This window comes from Lycium barbarum, chromosome 11 (assembly GCF_019175385.1).
Source record: "Lycium barbarum isolate Lr01 chromosome 11, ASM1917538v2, whole genome shotgun sequence".
Taxonomy (NCBI): domain Eukaryota; kingdom Viridiplantae; phylum Streptophyta; class Magnoliopsida; order Solanales; family Solanaceae; genus Lycium; species Lycium barbarum.
Genome location: NC_083347.1, coordinates 25,887,704 through 25,905,501, shown reverse-complemented (window position 1 = coordinate 25,905,501; position 17,798 = coordinate 25,887,704). Strand labels below are relative to the sequence as shown.

Sequence of the window (17,798 nt, the reverse complement as noted above, 5' to 3'; positions counted from 1 at the left end):
TAGCTTCACACTGCTTCTTGCAAGTTAACAAATTGCATTAACCAACATCAATCACATGAAATATCAGTTATAGAATCAGTTAATATACGGCGCGACTTCTGATTAATCAAGGCTCCAATATGAATATTGAACACCCGATGGAAAAAAAAAAGAATCAAAGATATTTGAGTATTTGAATGTGTCATTCTCTAGTTAGTTAATTTTTCGTATAGATGATGAATGTTGAAAGAAAAAAAAAAGAGTTAAATACGTGCATGCATTTATGGAGCAAAAGTGAATCGTCACAATTTTTCTTCACCACGTAATATTATCAGCCCATTAATTTGGACTAGGAAAAATACAGCACAAGGACCACTACCTCATCCGAGGACCTCAAAAAATATCACCAATAATTACACCTGCCTTAGCACGGCTCATTGCCTATGCATATATTTTGAGATTTATCCTGCGCACCAAGAAATCCACTACAAAATAATTACAGACATAGACATAAAAAATATTGTATATAACACCCGCTCTAAAAAGCTTCCCTTCAACATTCGTCCTTACCTGCACTCGCACATGTCTGTAGCGAAAGCACTGGAGAGTAGAGAGTGGTACATTGCTAGTTATGCACCAACGGGTGATCCCAATTTTGACCATCTTAAGCTACGCACTGTGAATTTATCGATAAGAGCGGATTCAATCTCTGATGGACACGTGGCGTTCCAAGTCCTATATGCCTCCATTGATCCATATATGCGCACTCAATTGAGTGGCCTCGATGATGGGCTCTCTCTTCCTCAAATCCCACTTGGCAAGGTGTACTATATATATATATTCTAACCACTTCATTTTTGGCTAATTCAATCGCTAATTCAATCAACTTTTAGTAACTAGTCCAATTTTTAGATGGATTGAGTTATGATTCGTTTGTTGACTTAATCCAGCGAATTAAAGGCTCGTCAAATTATTGAGTAAAAAATAGTATTTAAGGTCGATCAGTTTCTCAGTTCTGTCTTTGAAAAATTCATTGTCATGGGGTGACAACCAACCGATTGAAGATCCACCAAATTATTGAGTATAAACAGCATTCACAAGTTACTTTTCTGTCCTACCTCTGAAAAATCACCATCATGGAGTTTCAAGGTGAAATTTCATGACATGACCCTTTGTAAAATTTCACATATAAAATTTGAAACTTCATGATAGTAACTATATTTTTTAATATCTAGACTAAGAAATAGTTATTTGTGAATTTTATCCAATTGTTGAATCAAATAGTGTAACCGGATGGGTCAAAAATGCAACCTAAACCAAAGATAGTAAATTACGTCTGGAGATTGAGAGTTATGGAAAATTGAAAGAACTAAAACTTAGTACTATTAACTCATAGTATTTTATTTTCAAAAAGTAAAATAATTAAACAAATTAAGAGGAGATGTTGTGTCATGTTAGGCGGGTTGGTTACAATCCGCATCTGTTATTTGAGCCATCTTTATCTAACTCATTATGACTGTTACGCGGCGCCTTCTTGAGATGTTTAGAAGGGCGACGTAAGGCTAAGTAATCCGACTTCCGTGTGATCACTATCCGCCAACCTGAGGTCCCCTCTACACGCTAGACTAGACTGTCAGTGCCGTGTAGGAAAACCGTGTCGTCTACAATTGCAATGAGAGAATTGAAAACGAAAATGCTTGCTTGTATTAACAGGGAATTGATTACAAGAGAGCTGGGGTGTTCGAGGGGGAGAGAACACCTTTGCAGAAGATTTGAATGCTTTTTGATTTCACCGACTATATCCCCCCTAATAATGCTTTAAAAACAATAACCCAAGTTACAGGAGTAGACATAAAAAACCTAGAGAATCATAATACAAGAACAGGAAGTAAACTACTCTATATTTACATCAAAAGTGACCTAAACTAGAGCAGGTCCATTACAGCTCTTCGGATCGTGGCACCGCCGTGCGCACCGGGGTGCGGGCACGGTCGGGCGCGCGTGGGCGCAGGCTGTCGTGCGCGGGCGCTGGGGCACTAGCACTGTCGTGCGCGCGCAGACGCTGGCATCGGGCGTGCTGGGGCGCAGAAGGTCGGGCACTGCGCGCGGGCTGCCTGGCATGGGCACATGGGCGCTGACTGCAGGCAAACGTTGAGGGCGCTGCTTGCTGATGGGCGCTTTGGGCACTGCTGGCTGGTGGGCTCGGTCATGAGCAAACGATGGGGTGACATTGGCATAGGCTTTCTTGTCGCTTGGTGCGACGGAGACCACGGGGTCGTCCATGACACTGGGGCCATGGGGTGCGACCAAGGGGTCATTGAGCATGGCGGTAAAGCCACCTATGACATTCTCCCCCACCTGATTTGGCGACGTCCTCGAAGCCTTCTGTGCAAGATAATCATCAATAAAATCGTGGAAGGCCTTCAAGTCTTTCACCGTTTCCCATGTGTTCTCCTTAGCATCGCATCCTATCCATTTCACCAAGAACTCCTGGTGGTCTTTCCGTGATGCATGAATCACCCGATCATCAAGTATGGCTTCTACTGCTCTTTTGCCAGATGATTTGTTTGCTCGAATATCGGGTATTATGAGCTGGCTCCTTGAGGGATCATCCTTGTCTTCCTGAAAAGGTTTCAATAGGCTAACATTGAAAACTGGATGGATCTTCCACCAAGATGGGACATCAATACGGTAAGCCACTTCCCCAATGCGTTTCACAATGGACAAAGGTCCAATATATTTTTGCAACAGGCGAGGATCGCTAGTCCCTGCAAATAGGTACCGCTTTGGGATTTTCACCATCACTTTGTCACCAACTTGATACTCCACGAAACAGCGATTTTGATCAGCATGTTTGTTCATCCGCTTCTGGGCCTTCTCAAGGTAGCTCCGCACTATCTCTAGGTTCTGCTTCCATTCCTTAGAGAAGCTAGCAGCTCTAGGAGATTTAGACACATTTGGGGCATCAACAGTATGTGGGAGGAGTGGTTGCTGCCCGGTAACAATTTCAAAAGCGCTCTTGTTGGTACTCGAGCTCTTTTGGGCGTTGAAACACAACTGAGCAGCATCCAAGAGCGTCACCCAATTCCTCTGAGAACCAGTCACAAAGTGCCGAAGATAGTCCTCCAGCATGCCATTGAACCGTTCCGTCTGGCCGTCAGATTGGGGATGAAAACTCGAACTGTGGCTCAACTTGGAACCCATGCACTTGAAGAGCTGGGTCCAAAAGTTGCTAGTGAAGCGAGAATCGCGATCACTAACAATATCTCTGGGCACACCCCAATATTTAACAATGTGGGCAAAGAAGAGTCGAGCCGTCTCTTCTACTGAAACATATTTAGGGGCTGCAATGAAAGTAACATATTTGGAAAACCGATCCACCACAACCAGAATGGTGGTCAGATCTCCGACCTTGGGCAAGCCAGTGATGAAATCTAGCGAGACACTTTCCTAAGGCCTCATTGGGACAACTAGAGGCTGCAGCAGACCCGCCTGGGTCAAGCGATCGGACTTGTCTTTCTGACACACTAAGCAAGTCCTCACATACTGAGCGACATCATCTGCCATCTGGGGCCAATAATATGCACGACGCAACAGCGCCATGGTCCTTTCCTCTCCCGGATGGCCTGCCCAAAGAGTATCGTGGCATTCCTTCAGAAGGGTCCTCCGCAAGTCACCTCCCTTAGGCACATAAAGACGGTTCCCTTTGACTCTGAGAAACCCATATTCCATATAAAACTGGCGAGTTTTTACCTGCTCTGCGAGGCTAATCAAATGTTGAGCAGCAGGGTCCTTAGGGAGCCACTCCGTTATCAGATCTTTTATGGGTGTGGAAACTTCGCTTCCCCTAAGGGCGGCGAGTAAACACACCGACGCTAAGTCAGTCCTTCGACTCAGCGCATCAGCAACCTGGTTAGTCTTCCCGCTTTTGTATTCCAAGTTAAAGTTGAACTCTGCGAGAAGTTCCTGCCATCTGGCCTGTCGCCCGTTCAGCTTTGGCTAGGTCATGAAATGACTGACAGCCGTGTTGTCCGTCTTCACAACGAACGGGGTCCCCAACAAGTAGTGCCTCCAAAGACGTAGACAATGGACGACAGCCAATAGCTCTTTCTCATGGGCAGCATAGCGACGCTCTGCATCCTTTAGTTTTCGGCTCTCATAAGCAACCGGGTGCCCATCTTGCAACAGCACCCCACCCAAGGAGAAGGCTGAGGCATCAGTCTGTACTTCAAAAGGCCTGGCCATATCAGGAAGGGCCAGGACTGGGCTACTAGACATAGCCCTCTTCAGCAAATCAAAGGCCTCCTAGCGCCTGGGAGACCAATCCCACAGCGTGACCTTCTTCAAAAGTACTATCAAGGGCACAGCAATGAGCGAGTAACCTTTCACGAACCGGCGGTAGAAATTGCACAAACCAAGGAATGACCTCAAGCCATGAATATCCTTGGGCGACGGCCAGTCCGCAATCGCCTGAATTTTCTGCTGGTCCATCTTGATCCGCCCCTCTTCAATGACGTGACCAAGAAATTCAATCTGTTTCTGGGCAAAAGAGCACTTAGACAGCTTCCCATATAATTCATGCTCCCTTAGCCGAGTCAACACCTTCCGCAGGTGCCCAAGATGTTCCGCCAATGTCTTGCTATAGATTACAATGTCATCCAGGTAGACCAACACAAATTCGTCGATATATTCGCGGAATACCTGGTTCATCAAAGTGCAAAACGTGGCAGGAGCATTCGTCAAGCCAAATGGCATGACCAAGAAGTTAAACGACCCATATCGTGTCATGCAAGTCGTTTTCTGTTCATCACCCTCGGCAATCCTCACTTGCCAATACCCTGTCTTAAGATTAATTTTTGTAAACACCGTTGCACCACCCAACCTGTCAAATAGATCCTCCATCAGTGGGATAGGGTACTTGTTCTTCACCGTGATCTTGTTTAGGGCTCGATAATCAACACAGAGCCTTAAGGTACCATCATGCTTCTTTTGGAACAACACTGGTGAATCATACGGAGATTTTGATGGCACTATAATCCCTGCGTCCAACATTTCCGTCAATTGCCTCCGAAGCTCGGTGAGCTCGGGTTGTGACATTCTGTAAGGTGCACGAGCAGGTGGCTTCGCACCCGGTACCAGCTCGATCTCATGATCCACGTTCCTCCTTGGCGGCAAGCGCTTTGGCAGCTCCTGTGGCATCACGTCTTCGAACTCCTTCAGGAGCTTCTTCACGACCATAGGCATAGGGCCAGAAGAACGCTCCATATCCTCAATACACAAGGTAGCCAAGAACGTGTGTTCTTGTCTCTTGACCCCCTTGTTCAGTTGAAATGCTGAGATGTTCCCGTCCTTCATCTTTCCTGGTAGCGCAGGGATGAGGCAAGTCTTGGCCCCATTTATTCCCAACACCAACAGTGCATCCACAAATGGAAATGGGATGACATAATTTTCCCTCATGAATTCCAATCCCAGTATCAACTTGAAGTCGTCCATGATGACGATGGACATATTCATCTTTCCCTCTAGAGAACTCAACTTGAACGGCACTCCCTTTGACGTTCCCCCAACTGGTATGGCAGGAGAGTTGATTGCTTTGACGCGACCCCGACCTTTCTCCACAACAAGACCAAAATACTCCATCTCAGTGGAAGCTAGATAGTTGTGGGTAGCACCTGTGTCCACCATGGCAGTAACGGGCTTACCATTCACTCGCATATCAACGAACATCAAAGTTTTGCTTTTGCTAACGTAGCGTTGGAGTTTCTCCTTTGGGGCCTTCTTTGTGGCAGTAGGAGTAGGATCTTTCTTCTTGCGAAGGCTGGCACTAGACTCGCCCTCTTCCTGACATATGGCATTGAGAAATTGAGTGAAGGCACCCATGGGTTCCTCCATTTCCTCTATTTCTTCGATTTCCTCCTCTGCCTGGCTCTGCTGGGCAACATTAAACTTTCTAACCTGAGGACAATCAGCCCTCATGTGCGGTCCACCGCACTCGAAACATCCGCCCTTCGGAACATAGGGCGTTTTCCCATAATTTTTATTTGGAGACGCAACACTCACACTGCCAGACGAGGAGGACCTAGATTGGTTGGACCCTCGGTCTCCCCCACTTCTACTAGGGCCACTTTTGCTGTTGTTGTTATAGTTGTTGTGTTGGCCTCCTCTTATATTCCCTCCCCTATGAGGTTGTTGTGGCTTGTCCTTTCGAGGCTCCACCTAATAGTCGACAAGGCACTCAGCAGCTTTCATGACCCTTGTCACTGTGTCCACCTGTTGCCTTTGCAGCTCTGCGCGGGCATAAGGCTTCAGTCCTTCCATGAACGTGAAAAGCTTGTCTTTCTCACTCATGTCCTGAATACTCAGCATGAGTGCGGAATACTCACGCACATAATCCCTAACTGACTTGGTCTGGCGCAGCTCCCTGAGCTTCCTGCGCGCATTGTACTCGACATTTTCTGGAAAGAATTGCAAGCAGATAGCCGCCTTTAGTTCTTCCCATGTCGTTAGATTCTATTCCCCGGCCCTGATGGCTTCAAACTTTACCCGCCACCAAAGCTTAGCATCGCCTTGCAAATACATGGTAGCAGTTGCTACCTTCTTTGGTTCCTCCGACTCCCCCACGACCTCAAAGTGTTGTTCAACGTCAAAAATGAAATTTTCAACTTCCTTGGCATTTCGAGCATCGTGGTAGGCCTTTGGCTCTGGTATCTTGATTTTCTGGGGCGCAGGCGCATGATTCCCAGCGCCCCCACCTTGATTTCCTCCTCCTCGGAGTACTCCATTTAGGGCCGCTTGAAAGATATTAAGCTGACCCGTCAACTGATCAATAGTTTGTTGCATTGCAGCTATGTTAGCTGCATCCTCAGTCCTTCCTTGTCGCAACTCCTCCACAATCAGTCGTGTTCCCTCAAAATCATGACTCATGTGCACGATGTCGTTGCTAGCCGTCGTTGTCTTACGGTCCAGGTCATCCATCCTTTCAACCATACTGGCCCTCAGAGCGGGCACAGTATCATTTAGCTGTCTCAGTCCCTCGACAGCTGCTTCGAGGTTCGTAATACGTTCCCCTTGAGTCCTCACCATGGCTGGTGACAAAACCCGTCAAAACTTTTTTCTTCGTTTGCTAGCCAATCCAAAACTTGGCTCTGATACCAACTGTTACGCGGCGCCTTCTTGAGATGTTTAGAAGGGCGACGTAAGGCTAAGTAATCCGACTTCCGTGTGATCACTATCCGCCAACCTGAGGTCCCCTCTACACGCTAGACTAGACTGTCAGTGCCGTGTAGGAAAACCGTGTCGTCTACAATTGCAATGAGAGAATTGAAAACGAAAATGCTTGCTTGTATTAACAGAGAATTGATTACAAGAGAGCTGGGGTGTTCGAGGGGGAGAGAACACCTTTGCAGAAGATTTGAATGCTTTTCGATTTCACCGACTATATCCCCCCTAATAATGCTTTAAAAAAAATAACCCAAGTTACATGAGTAGACATAAAAAACCTAGAGAATCATAATACAAGAACAGGAAGTAAACTACTCTATATTTACATCAAAAGTGACCTAAACTAGAGCAGGTCCATTACAACATCTTCGGATCGTGGCACTACCGTGCGCGCGTGGGCGCAGGCTGTCGTGCGCGGGTGCTGGGGCACTGGCACTGTCGTGCGCGCGCAGGCGCTGGCATCGGGCGCGCTGGGGCGCAGAAGGTCGGGCACTGCGCGCGGGCTGCCTGGCATGGGCACATGGGCGCTGACTGCAGGCAAGCGTTGAGGGCGCTGCTTGCTGATGGGCGCTTTGGGCACTGCCGGCTGGTGGGCTCGGTCATGAGCAAACGATGGGGCGACATTGGCATAGGCGTTCTTGTCGCTTGGTGCGACCGAGACCACGGGGTCGTCCATGACACTGGGGCCATGGGGTGCGACCAATGGGTCATTGGGCATGGCGGTAAAGCCACCCATGACATTAAGAGGAGATGTTGTGTCATGTTAGGCGGGTTGGTTACAATCCGCATCTGTTATTTGAGCCATCTTTATCTAACTCATTATGACTTATGCAAACTTTCAACGAGTATAGAGTCTGACATGTTCTGATTCGTCCATATTTGATTCAATCCGCCCATTTGCTTCCCTAATCTCACGGAAAGTAACTCACAAAAACAGCAAAGTAGTCTTTGTTTGAAGTCAACCAACTCTATGAAAAGTTTAATGTATAGCTTGTATTATGATGATATATATCCATATATACAAATTACAATGAAAAATTGCAGGTGATAAGAGCATTTGGAAGGGAAAGGTGATTCAATCTAAAGACCCCAAATTTTCAGATTGTGAAATGGTAATTAGCTCTATTTGCCGTATTGCTGAATTTGGTGTTATGCCTTCTAATTTGCTTCAGATGGTCAATCCTACACATGGAATTGCATTGCCCGATTATCTTAGTTGCTTAGGTATATACACCCCCCCCCCTCCGCCCCCAACACACACACACAAAAAAACACATATTTTGATTTTCGTTTTCAGGTTTTTTCTTTTTCCTTCCAAAAGAAAATGTTAATTGACATTGAGATACCTAAATTTGTAGACTTTGTTACTTTATGCCACACTAGTACTGTTGAGTGTTCTGTCTCATCGCTATATAGACATAATACAATGTCTCACTCTCGTTGGTGGCCCTTGAGTTCAATTGCTTTTGATTTAATATGATATCCATGATTCCCAAGAAAAGAAGTGCACTACCCTGAATAATAAAAATACTAGTCAATATAACGTAAATCAATTATGTAGAAACTTTTCCTATGCTAATAGTCTTTTTGGTAAAGTTTTTTGGAGGCTAGATTTTTTTTTTTTTGAGGTGTTTGTCCAACAAAAGAAAGTGTTTTAAATCAGAAACAGAAAGCAGTTTTTCTGTTGTTCGAAAGAAGCTACAACTTTTTTATTTCAAGAAGCAGCATTAATAGAAAACTAATTTTTTCAAGACGATTTTTTACCATAAATTTATATCTACTAAACTATTCTTCATTAATCTCACACATATTTTTAATTTACTTGGAAATCAAGAGCAAGTTGTTTATTTAATTATTTTTACCTTGTTGTACATAGGAATGCCTGGTATTACATGAGTGGGCATAGAAAAGATAAGAAATGCTAAAGAAGGATCAAATGTTTACATATCTGCGGCAGCAGGAGTTGGAATAATAGCTGGAGAACTAGCCAAAGTTAAAGGCTGTCGAGTTACTGGAAGTATAGGTTCTGATGAAAAGGTATTATTGGTGCCAAATTATTTACTATATGATTGTTTTATACTAATAGTAACAGACTAACAGTTCATACCGTTTTCATACACACAATTTTGAGCGGATTTGTTAAACCTTGAACGAGATATACACATTTCATACACTAAATTTTGAGCGATTTTTTTAAAATAATAATAATTTAAAAAAATAAAAAATAATATTTTTTAAAAATAATTTCTTTTTTAAAAAATAAAAAAAAATAAAAAATAAAAAATTTAAAAAAAAAAAAAAAAATCTAAAAAAACATGTTTTGTATAGGGTTTGTAATGTTATGTTTTGTAGATAGAAAACTATCGTCACGCTTCGTAAATATTTCTCCTTAATATGTATATGTACTTCACTGTTTAGAGAACGGCCAAAGATTAGTTTAAAAGGTAACCTTTTATATCTCAATTGTAACCTCTCTTTAAGATTAGGCCAACTTGAGACCAAAAGAGACGAATTAATTACTCAATTAGTTAATTAAGCTTCTTTTACTCAACAAAGTAAAATATTTATTTTTTCAAATACGAATAGATTATAACTATTAAGTCGTCAATGACTTTAATTTTGACACTTCGAAATAAGTACTAAATTAAACACACATTTTAAGTATGACTAATACTTAAAATTATAGATAAATTATATGTGATATATATTACGATATTTTGCCAAGTGCAATGGCAAAATAACACCAAAACTAGTTAAAAAAATATTTTTGACTTATATGAATACGTATTTCACTTTGTTTGAAATTCAAGAAGCTTGACTAGTTAATTTAGAAATGTGGAGGGCCAAAATTGAGTGTCTAACTGTTTGGACATTGTCACACACAGAGTTAAGGAATTCAATTCCATTATCAATTCTTATAGTTTTTACTATTTTTTCAAACTGATTTCTGGTGTAGTTCATAAACTGTTGTAAAGCAACACGCACATCATACTTCTATTTAAGTAAATATATCCATGTAAATCTTGTAAGATCATCTACTATAGTCAAGAAGAATTTAATGCCATCAAATGTAGGTACTCTATAGGTCCCCAAAGATCAACATGTATTCGTTCAAACTGTCTAGTACTCTTGATACTACTTGATTGGAAAAGTAATCTAGTGTGTTTAGCACATGGACACACTGTACAATTTGTTATTTTCTCCTTGATTGTCTATATACTAATAGGAAACAGCTGTTTTAAAACCAAACATGATGTATGGCCAAGCCTCTTATGCCACAACACCAAATCCATTGATGAGTTAGAACTTTGAGTTGCTAAACTAAGATGTCTTCTTTTATGGTTCAACAACAAATATAATCCATTGATTTCTCTACCAATCTCCTTCACCCTCCCAGTGAAGAGATTCTGAAAAATGAAGAAGTCGGGAAAAAAGGAAGCAAAGTACTTCAGCCCTTTAGTGAGCTTAGAAACTGAAAGTAAATTGTACTCAAATTGTGGTACATGAAACACATTTGAAATTGAACTTCTCTTAGAGATGTTACTTGACCATGTATGAGTCACTAGTGATATATCTCCATTTGGTAAATGCAACTTTTTTGGAATTGCAGTTATAGTTGTTTTGTTCAGTAAATCAAGATCTGAGACTATATGGTTTGTGGCTCCCATATCCACAATCCATTCAGGATTGTGAGAAGTTACCATTTCCATGATCTTAGTCTTAGTTTCCATACCTGACACATTACTTGCTAGGTTCACAGAGGTCTTGTTATTATTGATGGATGATGACAAGTCCTGGCCTTGGTTCAGCATTTGAACTACCTCATCATACTGATTCCTTGTGAATGGAATTCCTCCTACTTGAATTTGACTCATTGGATTCATAGTGTGTTGGCCAACCACACCAGAACCACCAGAGCCAGACCCTTGTGCACCAGCATTTGAACTTGAACCATATGGGTTGTTTGAGTTCTGAGCATACAGATTTGTGTTTTGCCCATAGTTAAACATTGATTGTTGAGTACTGACATTTTGCATTTGAGAATTCATCTTTCCATTCTCTTCATGTTACATTGTATGCAGCCCCACCACGGGAACTATTTACTTTCTTCTAAACTTTGAATTTGCAGGCTAACAAACCAACTTGTAACACACCTCTTTTGTAAAGTCCCGGACTATTTTAACATCCTTTCAAGTTATAAATTAATGTGATCCGATGATGGTTTTATGAGGACTAATTTCTAAGTTCCAAGACAATATGGATATGCAAATATGTATTAACTGATCACTGGGGGACTTAGTTGAGTGGATGGACTAATTATAGAATAGGTTTATAATTTACACATTTACATACCTGGGATTGTTGCTTCGTTTATTTACTTATAAAGTATAAGTGGGATATTTATTTAATTAGCTACTGGGCACATTACAGGCAATTAGTTGGTAAATTAGATTACCTTGACTTATAATAAAATGAGGGGAAAGGGCCCAACCCACCATCTAATAGCAGCACCTGAAAGTGCCCAAGATAGCTAAAATAATACCCCTTCCAAACAACTTCAAACAAAAAGCAAAGGATAGGGATTTCAGTTGTTGGCTTTTGCTTCCAGTTCGCATGCGGCAGTTCTCTCAATTCGTGTTCTCGCATACGAAGTATTGAGTTGTTGATACTTGTTGGCAAGCATAGAGTTAACCTTGCTAGATAGGAAGAATCTTGAGGTGAGTTTAAACTTGTTCTTACTAAAGTCCTTTCCTTGTGAAGTCATGCTATAAGTTGTTCGATTAAATGTTTCTAATGAGGATTAATTGAAACGAGCGAACTCACATCGCTCATTGTTAAATGGGTCTACTCTCTGTTTTCTCCTTGTGGTTATCCCTCTACTAAATGCTGAATGTTAGTGCAGGAGTGCTTAGTACTAACTCTGTCCAGCACAAGAAAAAAAAAAACCATTGTCTAATTCTCCTATTAACATGACCAAGAAAAAGAAAACCTATCCTTGTACGTGCAGATAGGTTTGACCTTCCAGAATTTTAGAAGTTCTTTCTTTATTTATTAAAGCCTCTTGATGATTCTCAAGCAGGTAAGGTTTGATGCTTATGCCATGTCCAGGATAACGTATAAATCTTGAATTTTTAAATGCAATATTAATCAAATTGGTAACCGTATAAATGGTTATGAGTACCCGTATAAAGGGTTGCTAATGACGCATAAAAGAATTGGTGGCCGCATAAAGGGCTCCGAGTAACCATACAAAGGGTTAACATTTTTTTTATAATGAGGTGCGACATGAATGGTAACCGCATAAAGGGTTACAAGCAGTCGAATAAAGGGTTGCTAATATTTTCATAATGATGCAAAAGATTTGATAGCCGTATAAAGGGCTACGAGTAACCGTATAAAGGGTTACTAAGTGTCGTTCAGTTGACTAGAACAGCTTAAAGAAAGTGAAAGAAGGACCTAAGTAATTAAGATATAAGTTTGAAGTGATTATGTTTCTGCTTCAGTGTTGTGTGATACTTTGTGATAAATTATGACTTGTTTTCCTCTCTTATGCCTTCATTATCTACATATTTTGATCCTAGATTTTATTTGGACTTTAGTGAGGAGAATGTTGAGACTCACTGAGTACAGTGGATTGTACTGACGTTCTCTTTTGGGAACCTACGTTGGTCTGCGGTACAACGTAGGTGCCAATTTTGCAGACAAACAGGCTTCAGGCTAGAGATCATCGCTCTCCATGCTTTTGGTAGCTCCACTTCTTGCTTTCGGTGGGGAATTGTATATGTTTATTCATTTATTCCTTTATTTAGCATTTGTTTTGGGATTAGCCAGGAACCCTGTGTCCTGTGCATTTCCTTTAGTATTCCAGTAGAGACTTCATAGGCGTGTTTTAGTTGATAACGGTACTTGGTATCATTTTCAGTACGTTTCAGTATTTATGGATTTCGAGATTTATTTGGATTATTTTAAGGATTGTTTGCAGTAGAGTTTTGAGAGTTAAGTTATTTATTTAAATGCACGTGGATTATGTGTTATGAAAGTACAGGTTAGAATAGTCAAGCTGGTTCGCTCGGTCAAGGCACCGAGTGCCAGTCATGGCTTGTTTAGAAAACGGGTCGTGACATCTTTAGTATGTCCTTTGATTTTGCAAAAGTCACAAAACAGATTCCCATTGTAAGGTCTCTTGTTTTTCTGATTCCCATTAGACCTTAGATGATCACAATTCCCATGAGACCTTCCATGATCATAGTTTCCTGCATTTCTTGTAAACATAGCAGTATCATAACTTGCACTACTAGAAACTGGCACTGCACCTAGAATTCCAGAATTTGCTGCAACTGTTTTATGTCCCTCGTCACTAAAAATCATAGAATATGCTTGATTAACAGATGGTGAGGGGCTCATAAGCAAGATTTGACTCCTAGCTTGACCATAAGAGTCATTTAACCCCATCAAGAACTGATAGAGTTTCAATTTTTGCAAATGCAACCTAAAATCTTTTGATCTTTCACAATTACACGCTGGGGCTGGTGACAAGGCATCAAATTCTTCCCAAAGATTCTCCAATCTTGAAAAGTAAACCAACACAGAATTGGTTTCTTGAGTGAGAGTGGAAATCTCTTTGTGAATATTATAAGTCCTAGAACCATCAACTTTATTAAACCTTTTCTAGAACCATCAACTTTATTAAACCTTTCTTTTAGTTCTTCACATACATATTGTGCACTGGTTGCATACATAATACCACTTAGTAATGACTTAGACACTGCATTCATTGTTCAAGAAAGAACAATGGCATCTACAAGTTCCCAATGACTCCATACAGATTCAGGATACTGTTTTTTAGTACAAGAACCATCAACAATTCCCATCTTATTTCTACCCAAAAGAACAAGTCTCATTGACCTAAACCAAACAACATAATTTTCAATACTTGTCTATTCAAATTATATGATTTGAATTCCACTGATATCTGATGGATGCAAGAAAAGGGGATGATTGTAATCAACACCAGATGCTTGACTCGAACTGGTACTCGTCGGAGTTACAATTGCCGGAATCATGCCATTCGACTGAGTAGTTTGATCTTCAGTTGTTGTCATTTTCTCAAAATTTACTTAACAACAATCTTGACAGAGATTAAAGCGGAAGCAATTTGTGAATTACACACACAGAGAGCAAGAATTTCGAGTTATTCAGATTATGAACTCGACTGACTATTTCAACCAAGAATCGATGAAGTTGAAATCAGACTTTGAATCAATTGATACTCAAAGCTCTGATACCATGTGATTTAACAAGAATGGAACCACTGTAATTCAGAGAGAAAGGAGAGTAAGATTTCATTGATGGAGAAGAATAGAATTCAATACAATAGTTGAGTATGAAGCTTTGTCGTTGGTTCTTATATAGACTCACTAACTATAACTATTGACTCTTGAGAATTTAACAACTTCATAACTAACTTAGGAAAAGATTATCATACCCTTAATGAGCATAATTACATAATAACAGATTTTTGTTTTAATCCGTTACTTCATGACTTGATAAGTTTGTTTTGAGGTTAAAGTAAAATTCAAAAGAGTCGAAAGATTTTTAAAAGGACTTGTTGAACTAATTCCCAAAAAAGAAGTGCACTGTACCATGAAGAATAAAAATAGTAGTCAGTATATATACCAATTACCAAGCATGTAAATCAATTATAATAGATGTAGAAAATTTTACTATGCTAGTAGCATGTTATTTGGTGAAGCTTTTTGGAGACTAAACATAAACTTTTATTTTTTTAATTTTTTTTGAGGTGTTTGGCCAACGAAAGAAAGTGCTTTTAAGCAGGAACAAAGGCTGTTTTTTTGTTATTCTAAAGCAGCTGCAACTTTGTTTTTTCAAGAAACTAATTTTTTCAAGATAATTTTTTTTTACCATAAATTTATATCTACTAAACTATGCTTCATTAATCTAACACACATTTTTAATTTGCTTGGAAATCAAGGCAAGTAATTTATTTAATTATTTTTACCGGGGTGTACATAGGAATGCCTGGTATAATTGCGTGGGTGGGCAAAGAAAAGATAGGAAATGCAAAAGAAGGTAAGCCTATCAAGTGGGCCGGGCCAGCCCGAATCTTGCCCGGTAAACCCGGCCCACCACCGGCACGACCCAGACCCACTAAGAGGTGTAAGGGGCTGGGCTAGGTGGGATTTATTAGGGGGCTGGGCCGGACAAGGTGGACAGCCCACCAGCTCAGCCCACCAGTAGCCCAGGTGATGGCCCGCAGGGGCACCGGCCCGACCCACTTCAAATAAAAAAAAAAAGATAAATACTACATTTATTACTAATAATAAGTATTTTAAAAACATTGTATCCCAATAAATTAGGAGTCTCTTTTTACGGAGCACTTTAGTTTTCTTTAAAATTATATTTTAAAGCTAGACAATCTTGTTTTCTCAACAAATATGCCTTTGATACATTTTCAGTATATAATATATATTAGATTGTGATAGTTTTATATAAAAGTAAAATTTCATTAGCATGTCATATATACTCTGAATACGTAGATTATATCAAATATAATACTCCCTCCATTTCAATTTACGTGAACCTATTTCTTTATTAGTCTGTGATAAAAAGAATGACCCCTTTCTATATTTTGAAACAATTTACCTTTATGCAATGATTTATAGCCACACAAAATGTATATGACTCATTGAACACCACAAGTTTAAAAGTCTTCTCTTCTTTCTTAAACTTAGTGTCCAGTCAAATAGACATATCAACATCTACATAAATAATTTAAAATAAAACTTAAAATTTAAATTGATAACATTGCAAATTCAAAACATACAAACTTGAACGGCGAAATATTGCAAATCAAAAGTTCAAAACATACAAATTAAATGGCTAACATCGATGGACAAATTTAAAGAAGACATAAACTTCAAAGTTCAATTTCGTGCCTTTTCACAAGTATCTACGCAACACACCGGCACCCCCCTCCACCCCCCCCCCCCCCCCTAATAGGCTAATACCCGACACTCTGGACTTGTGGAGATATATGTCACCACAATGTTGACATTTAACATGTTCCACATTTATTCGCTCAAAATGCATCCACACCACACTTGAAGTTGATCTTTGAACTCGAGGAGAAGGTGGAAGTGAAGTAATGTACACTAGTTGAATAACAAATATAGATAAAGAGAGAATTGTGGAAGAATTGTGTGAAAATGAAGAAGAATGGAGGGGTATTTATAGTTTGAAAATATGACCAAAGTGCAGTTATTCATAAATTTAGGGGTTCAAATAAAATTAGCAACAACTAGTTTTTTAGATTTACAACGGCTAGCTTTTTGAATTTGACGACAACTAAACTTTTTTTTAATTTAGCAATTTTATCATTAGTTGTAAATGTTAATTTTATTATTATTAGTAAATGTAAATGTCTATTTTTATATTAGAACTTTAGAAAAAAAAAAAAAGGCCCGGCCCGGTTAGCCTGAGGTGTAGCCCCTATCCGATCACTTTTTTCCCTCTCCAAGCCAGGCCCCCAGCCCGGCCCCTTAACTTACGGCCCAGCCCCGACCCAGCCCCTTGTGGCCCACGTTTAAATGGTCCGGCCCGGCCCACTTGACAGCCTTAAATTCCGAGTACAATAAGGTACTTCTTTTATATATATATATATATATATATATATATATATATATATATATATATATATATATATATATATATATATATATATATAATCGTCTGGTATTCGAAACTCATTGATCTGACATTTCGTTTCTTCTTTTCAAATTATTGAAAAGAACTATATTGACGAAAAGCGAACTGGACTTTGTAGGTTTGGACAGAAAGACGAGGAGTTCGGAATCTATTGAACATGGTGGGTAAAGAAGTTATGATGAGAGGGTTTATGGTGGGTTATTATTATAATCACTTTGACGAAGTCATAAAAGAGATGGAAGTTCACTTGAAAGAGGGCAAAATAAAGTCCAAGAACAAAATCTACAAACGGTATTGAGAGCTTCTTGGAAAGTTAATCATCTCAATTTTCTAGCTCCAATGTTGGAGGCCTCAAGTTACTCAAAGTAATCCTCCCTATTATCCTCGGAATAAACAAGCAAAAAAGAGATGGAAGTTCACTTGAAAGAGGGCAAAATAAAGTCCAAGAACAAAATCTACAAACGGTATTGAGAGCTTCTTGGAAAGTTAATCATCTCTATTTTCTAGCTCCAATGTTGGAGGCCTCAAGTTACTCAAAGTAATCCTCCCTATTATCCTCGGAATAAACAAGCAAAAAACGACAACTTATGTATCTATTTATGCTTGTTAACTGTATTACTTTGTCCTTTTTGTAAAATGTTGCATTACATCTACAAGAGAGGTATAAATGATTGTGACATATGTTGAATCTCTAATCTTATCCTTAGAATCCTTATTATTCAGCTATTCATTTATTAAGGTTGTGTTGTTTGGCTGGAGTTAGACATTAACCCACTTGTATATCAAGAGTCAAAAACTGAATACGCTAAGGGGACATATATAAAACCAAACCTTCTCAAAAATTATATGGGAGTTGGACATGCAATATAAGT

The 17,798-nt window shown here is 40.0% G+C and overlaps 1 pseudogene; it reads left to right on the top strand.

Annotated features, from left to right (window-relative positions):
- Positions 1–561: 561 nt before the first annotated feature.
- LOC132619605 (2-alkenal reductase (NADP(+)-dependent)-like) lies at positions 562–9,297 on the top strand (annotated as a pseudogene).
- Positions 9,298–17,798: the final 8,501 nt, after the last annotated feature.